Source organism: Varroa destructor, unplaced genomic scaffold (genome assembly GCF_002443255.2).
Source record: "Varroa destructor unplaced genomic scaffold, Vdes_3.0 BEIS01000005.1, whole genome shotgun sequence".
NCBI lineage: Eukaryota > Metazoa > Arthropoda > Arachnida > Mesostigmata > Varroidae > Varroa > Varroa destructor.
In genome coordinates, this window is record NW_019211458.1 from 15,708,149 (window position 1) to 15,721,367 (window position 13,219).

Genomic DNA, 13,219 nt, shown 5'->3' on the forward strand with positions numbered 1-13,219 from the left:
CTGATACTGAGCGGGTCGAGCGGTCTAGCCGATACTGGCCGAACGTGCATCGACGGTGAGTCGAAATTGAGGAGAAACAAATATACAGTGGAGAACTTTGACTAACTTGAAAACAATGACATTTGACGTGCTTCTCGAGCAACTATAATTCTGTGATACGCGCAAGCTTACGGCATACCTCGTTTTCAGCAATGCACAGATAAAATTTAAGTGAACAGCTTGTTATACCTATTGATATTAGAAAAGTCCATCTCAAATATTGCTTTCACTTTTAAGTATCGTTTTCTAATAACAACGGAAAAAGTTGTGTAGTAGTAGTATTATTATTATATATGAATAGAATCACTGTGTAATTTGTCTAGACAAGTCACAGGCTGAATACTCTGTACAGGTTGGCGCATTGAGGCTGCTTGGACAAAAAAAAAAAAACATAAAAGCAATAGCTACGAGCGGCCCTTGTGAGTTCGGTTCAATTTTTGCCTTAATATTGCATTTCTCATGGGGTGCTACACTGATTTGTCTTCGTCACCTTGTTCGCTCTGGCAATCGTTTCTCGATCAACTTCCTACTGCTGCTTAGCAATAGGTTGCGGCTAGGCTGTACCTGGCCTTTTGGGTATTTTGTTTTTACTTAGAACATTAGGGAGCCATTTTGCTAGCTAGGTTACCCCAACGATTTAGGATTTCGACCCATTTTATTCCACAACAACCTAATCTGGTCTCTAAGCTTCAAGGGTGTTTCTGAGCGGGGGTGATAATGACGGGCGATCGCCGACACGATAACTTGCGTACAGGGAGTTCGGTGTCGGTATTGCAAATGCCGAAATAGTGGCTTCACTTTCATCTGAATCAAGTATGTACGATTCTCATTTTCGAGATTGATACAGCTGCTTCATTTGGCCTACATATAATAAGAATATATTATATTTAATCAATGTAATCTGTTTTTAGTGTCGACGCACTGCTTCACCAAAGTGATCATATCCAATCACCCTACTCGTAGCGTATGCAACACCGATTCGATGCTTGTTTAAGCCTTCTTTACAGTATCGAAGTGTAAATAGATCATCTTATTGTTTTAAGTTATAGTAGACTCTTTCTCATGCTTTGCCTAAGTTTATACCGGTGCCTGCGGGTGATATTATGATCAAAATGAAATCAAATACTAGCGTTTTATCGATCCATAAACTTAAATTTTAATTGTTTTTTTTTTGGTAATCATATGTGTTAGCAATGTTATCTCAACAGCCATTATCGCTTAAGTTATCGAAACGAGACGAACAGGCAAACTCGAGTCTCATTAGGTTTATTATCGAAAATTTTTACTTTCGTTTTCTCTTTGATTTGAAATTATGCATCTTAATTGGGTTACCTCTTAACTTTGTGTGTGTACACTTTTTTTTGCGGTTGATGACAAGAAAATCAATAAAAACAACGGCAATATCCCTGTTTACGTCATGTATGTATGCGTGTGGTAATGACAACACTAAGAATCATAATAACAAAATGATCATAAACGCATACAATGTTCACTTGGTGACCTGATACCAGACGAAAGCGCTTCCCATCAAGAATCGAGGCGAACCTCTACGTAACATATCCATCGCGCCTATCATTAGAGGCTAGTTTTTCTTCCTTTAAAGATCAGAGCAAAGGGGAAAGAAAGTGGTGCCCGCCATGCTAGACAATAAGTAACCGGTCTCATTGTTTATCCAGTGTGTACGAAGAAGAAGTCCATCCTATCCTTCTTTCGTCTTTTTCCTACAGCTACGGGCTCACCCTCGTTGTCTCGCTTTTTTTCCTGTCCTCCGAATTTGAGGCTGGAAACCCCGAAATAACATGTTCGAATAGTGTATAGAACGAAGCTCGGAAACGATCAGGACGCAGCAACGCTGTAACTATGTGGATTAAGCCTGAGAGCATCCGATACCAGCTTGGAAGCATGTCGACGTTCTAGCATTAGATGTATGAGTTAGCCAGGATCTAAAGCCATTGAGGTAACCTTGGCTCGTTTTAGGTCTAATCAAGGTTCCTGTATAGCACTCGATTAGCTCTACTGTGTTTGATGTGGCAGTCGAGCTGCTATGTTGTTTGAACCGGCACTGATTTCAATATTTCGCATATATTCGAAATTGTTTTAACGAATGAAAGCAGGATGCTGAGACCCCTCGAAAGCTTTCGATACTGGGGTATTGCGTCGTTCACGATGCCCGCCGCGTAGCTTATATTCATCACACGACAGTTGTTAACGATGTATTAGGCGCTCTAACAACCTCAACAACATCAGGGTTTCTAGTGTCAACAAAATCGTTACGCTTTTCGTATAGCGCGTTTCTCTTGGCGATCAAGGCTCATCGTCATCGATAATACACACAATCTCACGACGAAGCTAAGCAACGGCAGTGTTCATTGTTGCATAGTGTAATACTACCAACAAGTTATTAGAAAAAGATCGGTTAGTGTGCATCGACATAACGTTGCAAGCATGCAAAATATACCTTTCGCTAACTCTTCACATAAGTAGCTTGAAAGAACGTTAGTTAGAAAAGCTCTCCAACGAACCTGCTTGTGAGAAAAGCCTTCATATAGATATGGAAGCATCGACAGGTCTAGGTTGGTGTATGAAACTGTTTTTATTCGTTTATAGTATTTCGCCAAATGTTTATCAATGGTTATTTCATAAGAGAATGATTAAGGCCACTACATAATATCTCTAATGCGTTTGCTTCAGCTCGGATCAAATCTTCGCCTGCATTTAACTAGCATGTTGATGTGTATGTTTTTATATACTCATTCATTTACATTTTAGATAAAATGTTCATGTTCTAACAGAATCTTTTGTTTTGTTTTTGTTTAATCTATTATTTTACGTGGTCAGACAGGTTGCCATGTATCTGTTCTCCTGTACTTCAGCTAGCTGGATGGGCGTATATCTACACACCGGCTTTAAAAACAAGATTCTAAACGATTCTCGGCAGATTTGTTAGATAGAAATAACGATGATTTAAATAAGAACATTTCTGGAGATGCTCTCTATGAATTCCAGTAGCTCAAGCATTCTAAAGTACGGCTCTACCATTTGAGCTATACCCCCTTAAATGTAACAAAAAATTTAACGTATTTCAATATTGCTTGCGTGATGGAAAACGAGAAAATTTGAAAAACTTAATGATCTTTGACGATGCTGCGCATTAATTGCAGTCACTAGCATATTGAACAATATAGTCTGATCTGTATCACATCTAGTCACTCGGATTAAGACAGGTTTTAATATAGTAACGTTACTAAAAGCATAAATAAAAAGGATTTACGGAGATGGTACCGCTCCCAGTGCTTCTCGCATGCGAGCCAGGCGCTGTACCTTCTCAGCTACATCGCTTTGGAGGGCACAGGGTTAGACGTACTTCACAATATTATCTGCGTTGTTAAAAACAGATGACTTTTCAAAATCAATGGAGATGCTGGGTATCGATCCCAGTTCCTCTCGCATGCGAAGCGAGCACTCTACCATCTGAGCTACATCCCCTTGAGAGACACATCCTTAAACGTGTTTTAATATCGTTAGCATTACTAAAAAACAAATTCTGAAAAACGCTGGAGACCTCTGGGGATTGTGGGTATCAGATGGCGCATGATAGGCAATCGATGTATCATCTGAGCCATATACCCTTGAGTAATAGTTGTTTGTACACGTTTTAATATTGTTTGCGTTGTTAAAAACATAAATTTGAAAAACATTCCGGACCATAGAGGACACTGGGTATCGATACCTTGTGAGCTACACCCTCGTGAGAAACATATGCCTGGATGTGTTTTAATATTGTTAGCGCTATTAAAAACAGATAAATTTGAAAAACGTTGAAGACCTTCGAAAGCGACCCCACTACCTGGCGGATGATAATCAGGAGATGTATCACTAGCTACGTGCCCTTGAGTAATTGTTGGTTGAACGTATTTTAATATTGCTTGCGTTATTAAGAACAGATAAATTGGAAAATCACGACGACCATTGGAGATGCTCGGTATCAATCCCAATACCTCTCGCATGCTAAGCGAGCGCGCTACCATCTGAGCTACACCCCTTGGATTACACACGTACAAACGTATTTCAATATTGCCTGTGTTGTTAAAAACGGATAACGTTTTAAAAACTGGAGATCCTGGTATCAATCCCAGTACACGTCGCATACAAAGTGAGCGCTCTACCGTCTGAGTTACATCGCCTTTAATAACACATGCTTAAACGTGTTTTAATGTTGTTTGTGTTATTAAAAACAGGTAAATTAAAAAAAATTGGAAATGCTGGGTATCCATTGCAGTACTTTTGACATGTTAAGCGAGGTGGTACCCTCTGAGCTAAATCCCTTAAATACACTAAACTGTATTTTAATATTGTTTGCATTATTAAAAAGAGATCAACTTCAAAAGTCATTCGAGACCTTCAGGGGTGCTCGGTATTGATACCGTTTCCTCTGGAAGGCTAAGCGAGCGCTTTACCATGCGGGTTACTTCCTCACGAATATTACAAGCTTAAATGTATTTCGATAGTACCTGCGTTGTCAAAAACCGTAACTTTTCAAAGTGAGTGGAGACGCTGAGTATCGACCCTAGTACCTCTAGGATGCAAAGCCAGCGCTCTACCATCTAAGATACATTACGTTGAATATCAAACGCTTAAACGTGTTTTAATATCCTTTGCGTTATTAAGAATAGACGACCTGCTAAAACGTATCTCAATATTGCCCTGTTAAAAACATTTGACTTTTTGAGATCAGTGGAGATGCTGGGTATTGATCCCAGTACTTATCGCGTGCAAGGCGATCGCTCTGCCATTTGAGCTACACCCCCTCGTAGACAACACGGTTAAACATGTTTTAATGTTGTTTGCGTTATTAAAGAACAGATAATTTTGAAAAATATTCGAAACGTTTAGGGCCTCTGGGTATCGAATCCCGCACCTCTTGCACGTAAGGCGATCACTCTACCATTTGAGTTGCACCCCCTCGTAGACAACATACTTAGCCATGTTTTAGTGTTGTTTGCGTTATTGAAGAACAGACAAATTTGAAAAATATTCGAAACCTTTAGAGATTCTGAGTATCGATTCCCATACATCTTGCACACAAGGTGAGCGCTCTACCCTCTGAGCTACACAACTCGAATGATGTAAACTTAAATGTTTCAATATGCTTACGTTGTTAAAACAGATAACTTTTTAAAAACGATGGGGATGCTAGGTATCTGCCCAATACCTCTTATATGGAAGACGAGCGGTCAACCATCTGAGCTACATCCCTTGAATTGCGTATATATAAACATGTTTTAATATTGTTTGCGTTATTTAGAACAGATAAATTTGAAAAAGCATTAAGTACCTTTGGAGATGATGGGTATCGATGCAGTATATGTCGTATGGCAAGCGATCGCTGTACCATCTGAGCTACATCTTGATGAAACAATCTATGAAATAAAAAACACCTAAGCGTGTTTTAATACAGTTTGTGTGATTAGACACAAGTTTGAAAAAGAGTAACGGCGTCTGGATATGCTGGGTACCGCCACCAGAGCTTTTCGCATAGTAAGCAAGTGATTTACTATTTGGGCTACATTCCCTTGAATAACATGCACTTAAACATATACTTACACGTATTTCAATATTCCCTGTGTTATTAAAAGTAGGTACGTTTGAAAAGACATTACAGAGCTTTGGAGATACAGGGTAACTCTCGCGTACAAGGCGATCGCTGTACCATCTGAGCCACATGTCGTTGATTACATTATGATTAGACGTATTTCAATATTGCCTGTGTTGTTAAAAACAATTTTCTGAAGAGTTGGAGATGCTGGGTATCGATCCCAGTACCTCTCGCATGCTAAGCGAGCGCTCTACCATCTGAGCTACATCCCCTGGGTTGGAACACACTAAAACGTGCATGATTAAAAACAGAGATTTGAAAAAATATTCAAGACGTTTGGAGATGCTGAGTATCTACCCCAGTATATATCCGATGCCACGCGATTGTTCTGCCGTCTGAGCTACATCACCTTAAGTAGATAACGATTAAACGTATTTCAATATTGCCTGCGTTGTTAAAAACAACGTTAGAAACAGTGGAGATAATGGGTATGATAGCAGTGCCTCTCAACATAGGACTGAGGCGCTCCGTAATCTGAGCTACATACCATCGAGTAGTGTATACTTAGACGTATTTTAATATTATTTGGGTTATTAAAAACATATAAAGGTCATTCAAGGCATCTGCAGATGCTGGTGTCGACCCCACTGCTTCTGGCGTAGTATCCGAGCGGTCTATCATCTGAGCAGCATCCTCTGCAATGTATGACACTTCAACGTGTTTTAATACAGTTTATGTGATTAAACACGTAAACATGAAAAAGCATTGAGGGCCTTTAAGGATTCTGGAGATCGACATCACGGCCTTTCACATGGTAGGCGAGCGACAAGTGTTATATACAAACGTATTTTAATATTGTTGCATGATTAAAAACAGGTGAGTTTGAAAAATATTAAAGCTACTGGAGATGCTGGGTATCTGCCCAGTACCTCTTATATGGAAGGCGAGCGCTCAACCATCTAAGCTACATCCCCTTGAATTGCGTTTATATAGACATGTTTTAATATTGTTTACGTTATTAAAACCAGATAGATTTGGAAAAGCATTAAGAACTTTTGGAGATGATGGTATCGTTGCGGTATATGTCGTATGGCAAGCGATCGCTGTACCATCTGAGCCACATGTAGTTGATAAAGTTATGATTAGACGTATTTCAATATTGCCTGTGTTGTTAAAAACAGTTTTCTGAAGAGTTGGAGATGCTGGGTATCGATCCCAGTACCTCTCGCATGCTAAGCGAGCGCTCTACCATCTGAGCTACATCCCCTTGGGTAGAACACACTTAAACGTGTTTTAACACTGTTTGCTTCATTAAAGACAGATTTGAAAAAATATTCAAGACGTTTGGAGATGCTGGGTATCTACCCCAGTATATATCCGATGCCACGCGATTGTTCTGCCGTCTGAGCTACATCACCTTAAGTAGATAACGATTAAACGTATTTCAATATTGCCTGCGTTGTTAAAAACAACGTTAGAAACAATGGAGATAATGGGTATGATAGCAGTGCCTCTCAACATAGGACTGAGGCGCTCCATAATCTGAGCTACGTACCATCGAGTAGTGTATACTTAGACGTGTTTTAATATTGTTTGGGTTATTAAAAACATATAAAGGTCATTCAAGGCATCTGCAGATGCTGGTGTCGACCCCACTGCTTCTAGTATAGTATCCGAGCGGTCTATCATCTGAGCAGCATCCTCTGCAATGTATGACACTTCAACGTGTTTTAATACAATTTATGTGATTAAACACATAAACATGAAAAAGCATTGAGGGCCTTTGAGGATTCTGGAGATCGACATCACGGCCTTTAAATACTGGAGATGCTGGGTATCTGCCCAGTACCTCTTATATGGAAGGCGAGCGCTCAACCATCTAAGCTACATCCCCTTGAATTGCGTTTATATAGACATGTTTTAATATTATTTACGTTATTAAAACCAGATAGATTTGGAAAAGCATAAAGAACTTTTGGAGATGATGGGTATCGTTGCGTTATATGTCGTATGGCAAGCGATCGCTGTACCATCTGAGCCACATGTAGTTGATTATATTATGATTAGACGTATTTCAATATTGCCTGTGTTGTTAAAAACAATTTTGTGAAGAGTTGGAGATGCTGGGTATCGATCCCAGTACCTCTCGCATGCTAAGCGAGCGCTCTACCATCTGAGCTACATCCCCTTCGATATACATACCAAAACGTTAAAAACAGGTAAGTTTGAAAATATACTGGAAACCTTTGAGGATCCTAGGTATGATTCTAATACCTGTTGTTTGCAAAGCGGTCTACCATCTGAGACACACTTGATTAAATAAAACATAATTAAACGTGTCTTAATACAGTTTGTGTGCTTCCACAAATTTGGAAAAGTATTGAAGGCATCTGGAAATGCTGGGTTACGACACCAGAGCTCTTCGCATGGTAGGCAAGCAATCTACAATTTGGGCTACATTCCCTTGTATAACATGCGCTTAAACGTGTAACATACTTTCAATTTTGTTTTAATATTGTTTGCGTTATTGAAAACCTATGAATTTGGAAAATCATTGAACACCGTTGGAGAGGCTGGGTGTCGATACAAGTACCTCTTGCATGCAAGGCCAGCGCTCTACTATCTGAGCTACACCACGTTGAATATTAAAAAAAGAACGTGTTTTAATATTGTTTGCGTTATTAAAGAACAGATAAATTAGAAAAATATCTGAAACCTTGGGAGGTTCTGGGTATCGATTCCCGTACCTCTTGCTTGAGGAGCGAGGCCTCAGCTTAAACTCCTTGAATTGCGTACACATAAATATGTTTTAATATTGTCTGCGTCACTGAAAACAGATAAAGCATTAACACCTTTGGGGAAGTTGGATACCGACGCAGTATAAGTCGTATGGCAAGGAATCGGTGCACCATTTGAGCTAGATCTAATCGATTATATTATGGTTAAACGTATTTCAATATAGTATGCGTTGTTAAAAAGAATTTTGTGAAAACTTGGAGATGCTGGGTATCGATCCCAGTACCTCTCGCATGCTAAGCGAGCGCTCTACCATCTGAGCTACATCCCCCTGAATTTAGTATATATTAACACGTTTTAATATTGTTTGCGTTATTAAAAACAGGTAAATTTGGAAAAACATGAAGTACCTTTGGAGATGATTGGTATCGATGCAGTTTATATCGTATGGTAAGCGATCGCTCTACAATCTAAGCTACGTCGTATTGACATTAATATGCTTAAGCATGTTTTAATATTGTTTGCGTTGTTAAAAACAGAAGTTTGAAAATATATTGGAGACCTTTGGAGATCCTGCGTATGGATTCCAATACTTCTTGTTTGAGAAGCGAGCGCTCTACCATCTGAGAAAGACTTTATTAGATAAAAGACATTTAAACGTATTTTAATACAGTTTACGTGATTAAACACAAATTTGAAAAAGAGTAAAGGCATCTGGATACGCTGGATACTGCCACCACAGCTTTTCGCATAGTAGGCAAGTGATTTACTATTTGGGCTACATTCCCTTGAATAACATACACTTAAACATATACTTACACGTATTTCAATATTCCCTGTGTTATTAAAAAGAGGTACATTTGAAAAGACATTTCAGAGCTTTGGAGATACAGGGTAACTCTCGCATGCAAGGCGAGCGCTGTACCATTTGAGCTACATCCCCTCGAATGGATCACACTTAAACGTGTTTTAATACTGTTCCCGTGATTAAAAACAGATAAATTTGGAAAAGCATTAACACCTTTGGGGGAGTTGGATACCGACGCAGTATAAGTCGTATGGCAAGGAATGGGTGCACCATTTGAGCTAGATCTAATCGATTATATTATGGTTAAACGTATTTCAATATTGCCTGTGTTGTTAAAAACAATTTTGTGAAGAGTTGGAGATGCTGGGTATCGATCCCAGTACCTCTCGCATGCTAAGCGAGCGCTCTACCATCTGAGCTACATCCCCTCGGATATACCTACCAAAACGTTAAAAACAGGTAAGTTCGAAAATATACTGGAAACCTTTGAGGATCCTAGTTATGATTCTAATACCTGTTGTTTGCAAAGCGGTCTACCATCTGAGACACACTTGATTAAATAAAACGTAATTAAACGTGTCTTAATAGAGTTTGTGTGCTTCCACAAATTTGGAGAAGTATTGAAGGCGTCTGGAAATGCTGGATTACGACACCAGAGCTCTTCGCATGGTAGGCAAGCGATCTATAATTTGGGCTACATTCCCTTGTATAACATACGCTTAAACGTGTAACATACTTTCAATTTTGTTTTAATATTGTTTGGGTTATTGAAAACCTATGAATTTGGAAAATCATTGAACACCGTTGGAGAGGCTGGGTATCGATCCCTGTACCTCTTGCATGCAAGGCCACCGCTCTACCATCTGAGCTATACCACGTTGAATATTAACAAAAGAACGTGTTTTAATATTGTTTGCGTTATTAAAGAACAGATAAATTAGAAAAATATCTAAAACCTTTGGAGATTCTGGGTATCGATTCTCAACCTCTTGCTTGAGGAGCGAGCCCTCAGCTATCTGAGCTACACTCCTTGAATTGGGTACACACAAATATGTTTTAATATTGTCTGCGTCACTAAAAACAGATAAATTAACACCTTTGGGGAAGTTGGATACCGACGCAGTATAAGTCGTATGGCAAGGAATCGGTGCACCATTTGAGCTGGATCTAATCGATTATATTATGGTTAAACGTACTTCAATATAGTATGCGTTGTTAAAAACAATTTTGTGAAAGGTTGGAGATGCTGGGTATCGATCCCAGTACCTCTCGCATGCTAAGCGAGCGCTCTACCATCTGAGCTACATCCCCTCGAATATAATTTATTAAACGTGTTTTAATACTGTTTGCGTCGTTAAAAACAGGTAAGTTCGAATATACACTGGAGACCTTTGAGGATCCTAGGTATGATTCCAATACCTGTTGTTTGCAAAGTGCTCTACCATCTGATACACACTTGATTGAATAAAACGTAATTAAAGGTGTCTTAATACAGTTTGTGTGCTTCCACAAATTTGGAAACGTATTGAAGGCGTCTGGAAATGCTGGATTACGACACCAGAGCTTTTCGCATGGCAGGCAAGCGATCTACTATTTGGGCTACATTCCCTTGTATAACATGCGCTTAAACGTGTAACATAGTTTCAATTTTGTATTAATATTGTTTGCGTTATTGAAAACCTATAAATTTGGAAAATTATTGAACACCGTTGGATAGGCTGGGTATCGATCCCAGTACCTCTTGCATGCAAGGCCAGCGCTCTACCATCTGAGCTACACCACGTTGAATATTAAGAAAAGAACGTGTTTTAATATTGTTTGCGTTATTAAAGAACAGATAAATTAGAAAAATATCTAAAACCTTTGGAGATTCTGGGTATCGATTCTCGTACCTCTTGCTTGAGGAGCGAGCCCTCAGCTATCTGAGCTACACTCCTTGAACTGGGTGCACACAAATATGTTTTAATATTGTCTGCGTCACTAAAAACAGATAAAGCATTAACACCTTTGGGGAAGTTGGATACCGACGCAGTCTAAGTCGTATGGCAAGGAATCGGTGCACCATTTGAGCTAGATCTAATCGATTATATTATGGTTAAACGTAATTCAATATAGTATGCGTTGTTAAAAACAATTTTGTGAAAAGTTGGAGATGCTGGGTATCGATCCCAGTACCTCTCGCATGCTAAGCGAGCGCTCTACCATCTGAGCTACATCCCCTCGAATGTGATTTCTTAAACGTGTTTTAATACTGTTTGCGTCGTTAAAAACAGGTAAGTTCGAAAATACACTGGAGACCTTTGAGGATCCTAGGTATGATTCCAATACCTGTTGTTTGCAAAGCGCTCTACCATCTGATACACACTTGATTAAATAAAACGTAATTAAACGTGTCTTAATACAGTTTGTGTGCTTCCACAAATTTGGAAACGTATTGAAGGCGTCTGGAAATGCTGGATTACGACACCAGAGCTTTTCGCATGGCAGGCAAGCGATCTACTATGTGAGCTACATTCCCTTGTATAACATGCGCTTAAACGTGTAACATAGTTTCAATTTTGTATTAATATTGTTTGCGTTATTGAAAACCTATAAATTTGGAAAATTATTGTTCACCGTTGGACCGGCTGGGTATCGATCCCTCGACCTCTCGCATGCTAAGCAAGAGCTCTACCATCCGATCTACATCCCCTTGAATTTACTACGTATTAACACGTTTTAATATTGTTTGCGTTATTAAAAATGGGTAAATTTGGGAAAGCATGAAGTACCATTGGAGATGATGCGTATCGATGCAGTATATATCGTATGGCAAGCGATCGCTCTACAATCTGAGCTACATCCTATTGACATCAATACGCTTAAGCGTGTTTTAATATTGTTTGCGTTGTTAAAAACATAAGTTTGAAAATATATTGGAGACCTTTGGAGATCCTGGGTATGGATTCCAATACTTCTTGTTTGAGAAGCGAGCGCTCTACCATCTGAGAAACACTTTATTAGATAAAAGACATTTAAACGTATTTTAATACAGTTTACCTGATTAAACACAAATTTGAAAAAGAGTAAAGGCATCTGGATACGCTGGATACTGCCACCACAGCTTTTCGCATAGTAAGCAAGTGATTTACTATTTGGGCTACATTCCCTTGAATAACATGCACTTAAACATATACTTACACGTATTTCAATATTCCCTGTGTTATTAAAAAACAGGTACGTTTGAAAAGACATTACAGAGCTTTGGGTATACAGGGTAACTCTCGCATGCAAGGCGAGCGCTATACCATTTGAGCTACATCCCCTCGAATGGAACACACTTAAACGTGTTTTAATACTGTTTGCGTGATTAAAAACATAAATTTGGAAAAGCATTAAGAACTTTTGGAGATGATGGGTATCGTTGCGGTATATGTCGTATGGCAAGCGATTGCTGTACCATCTGAGCCACATGTAGTTGATTATATTATGATTAGACGTATTTCAATATTGCCTGTGTTGTTAAAAACAGTTTTGTGAAAAGTTGGAGATGCTGGGTATCGATCCCAGTACCTCTCGCATGCTAAGCGAGCGCTCTACCATCTGAGCTACATCCCCTTGAATTGAGTACAGATAAACATCTTTTTAATATTGTTTGCGTTATTAAAACAGGTAAATTTGGAAAATCAATAAGACCTTTGGCGATGCTGCGTATCGCGCTCACTAATTATTGCATGATAAACGAGCGCTCTACCATCTGAGCTACATCCTATTGAAGGAAATACGCTTAAACGTGTTTTAATATTGTTTGCGTTGTTAAAAACAGATAAGTTTGAAAATATATTGGAGACCTTTGGAGATCCTGAGTATGGATTCCAATACTTCTTGTTTGAGAAACGAGCGCTCTACCATCTGAGAAACACTTTATTAGATAAAAGACACTTAAACGTATTTTAATACAGTTTATGTGATTAAACACAAATTTGAAAAAGAGTAAAGGCGTCTGGATATGCTGGATACTGTCACCAGAGCTTTTCGCATAGTAGGCAAGTGATCTACTA

The 13,219-nt window shown here is 39.0% G+C and overlaps 9 non-coding genes across 9 annotated transcripts; all 9 read right to left on the reverse strand.

Annotated features, from left to right (window-relative positions):
- Positions 1 to 3,452: 3,452 nt before the first annotated feature.
- On the reverse strand, positions 3,453 to 3,525 carry TRNAA-CGC (transfer RNA alanine (anticodon CGC)). Its single transcript has one exon. It is a non-coding gene; the product is annotated as a tRNA-Ala (tRNA).
- A 2,309-nt stretch (positions 3,526 to 5,834) lies between these two features.
- Positions 5,835 to 5,907, reverse strand: TRNAA-AGC (transfer RNA alanine (anticodon AGC)). Its single transcript has one exon. It is a non-coding gene; the product is annotated as a tRNA-Ala (tRNA).
- Positions 5,908 to 6,829: 922 nt separating this feature from the next.
- On the reverse strand, positions 6,830 to 6,902 carry TRNAA-AGC (transfer RNA alanine (anticodon AGC)). The gene has a single exon. It is a non-coding gene; the product is annotated as a tRNA-Ala (tRNA).
- Positions 6,903 to 7,750: 848 nt separating this feature from the next.
- Positions 7,751 to 7,823, reverse strand: TRNAA-AGC (transfer RNA alanine (anticodon AGC)). Its single transcript has one exon. It is a non-coding gene; the product is annotated as a tRNA-Ala (tRNA).
- An 806-nt stretch (positions 7,824 to 8,629) lies between these two features.
- Positions 8,630 to 8,702, reverse strand: TRNAA-AGC (transfer RNA alanine (anticodon AGC)). Its single transcript has one exon. It is a non-coding gene; the product is annotated as a tRNA-Ala (tRNA).
- An 832-nt stretch (positions 8,703 to 9,534) lies between these two features.
- On the reverse strand, positions 9,535 to 9,607 carry TRNAA-AGC (transfer RNA alanine (anticodon AGC)). The gene has a single exon. It is a non-coding gene; the product is annotated as a tRNA-Ala (tRNA).
- Positions 9,608 to 10,417: 810 nt separating this feature from the next.
- Positions 10,418 to 10,490, reverse strand: TRNAA-AGC (transfer RNA alanine (anticodon AGC)). The gene has a single exon. It is a non-coding gene; the product is annotated as a tRNA-Ala (tRNA).
- An 836-nt stretch (positions 10,491 to 11,326) lies between these two features.
- On the reverse strand, positions 11,327 to 11,399 carry TRNAA-AGC (transfer RNA alanine (anticodon AGC)). Its single transcript has one exon. It is a non-coding gene; the product is annotated as a tRNA-Ala (tRNA).
- Positions 11,400 to 12,703: 1,304 nt separating this feature from the next.
- TRNAA-AGC (transfer RNA alanine (anticodon AGC)) lies at positions 12,704 to 12,776 on the reverse strand. The gene has a single exon. It is a non-coding gene; the product is annotated as a tRNA-Ala (tRNA).
- Positions 12,777 to 13,219: the final 443 nt, after the last annotated feature.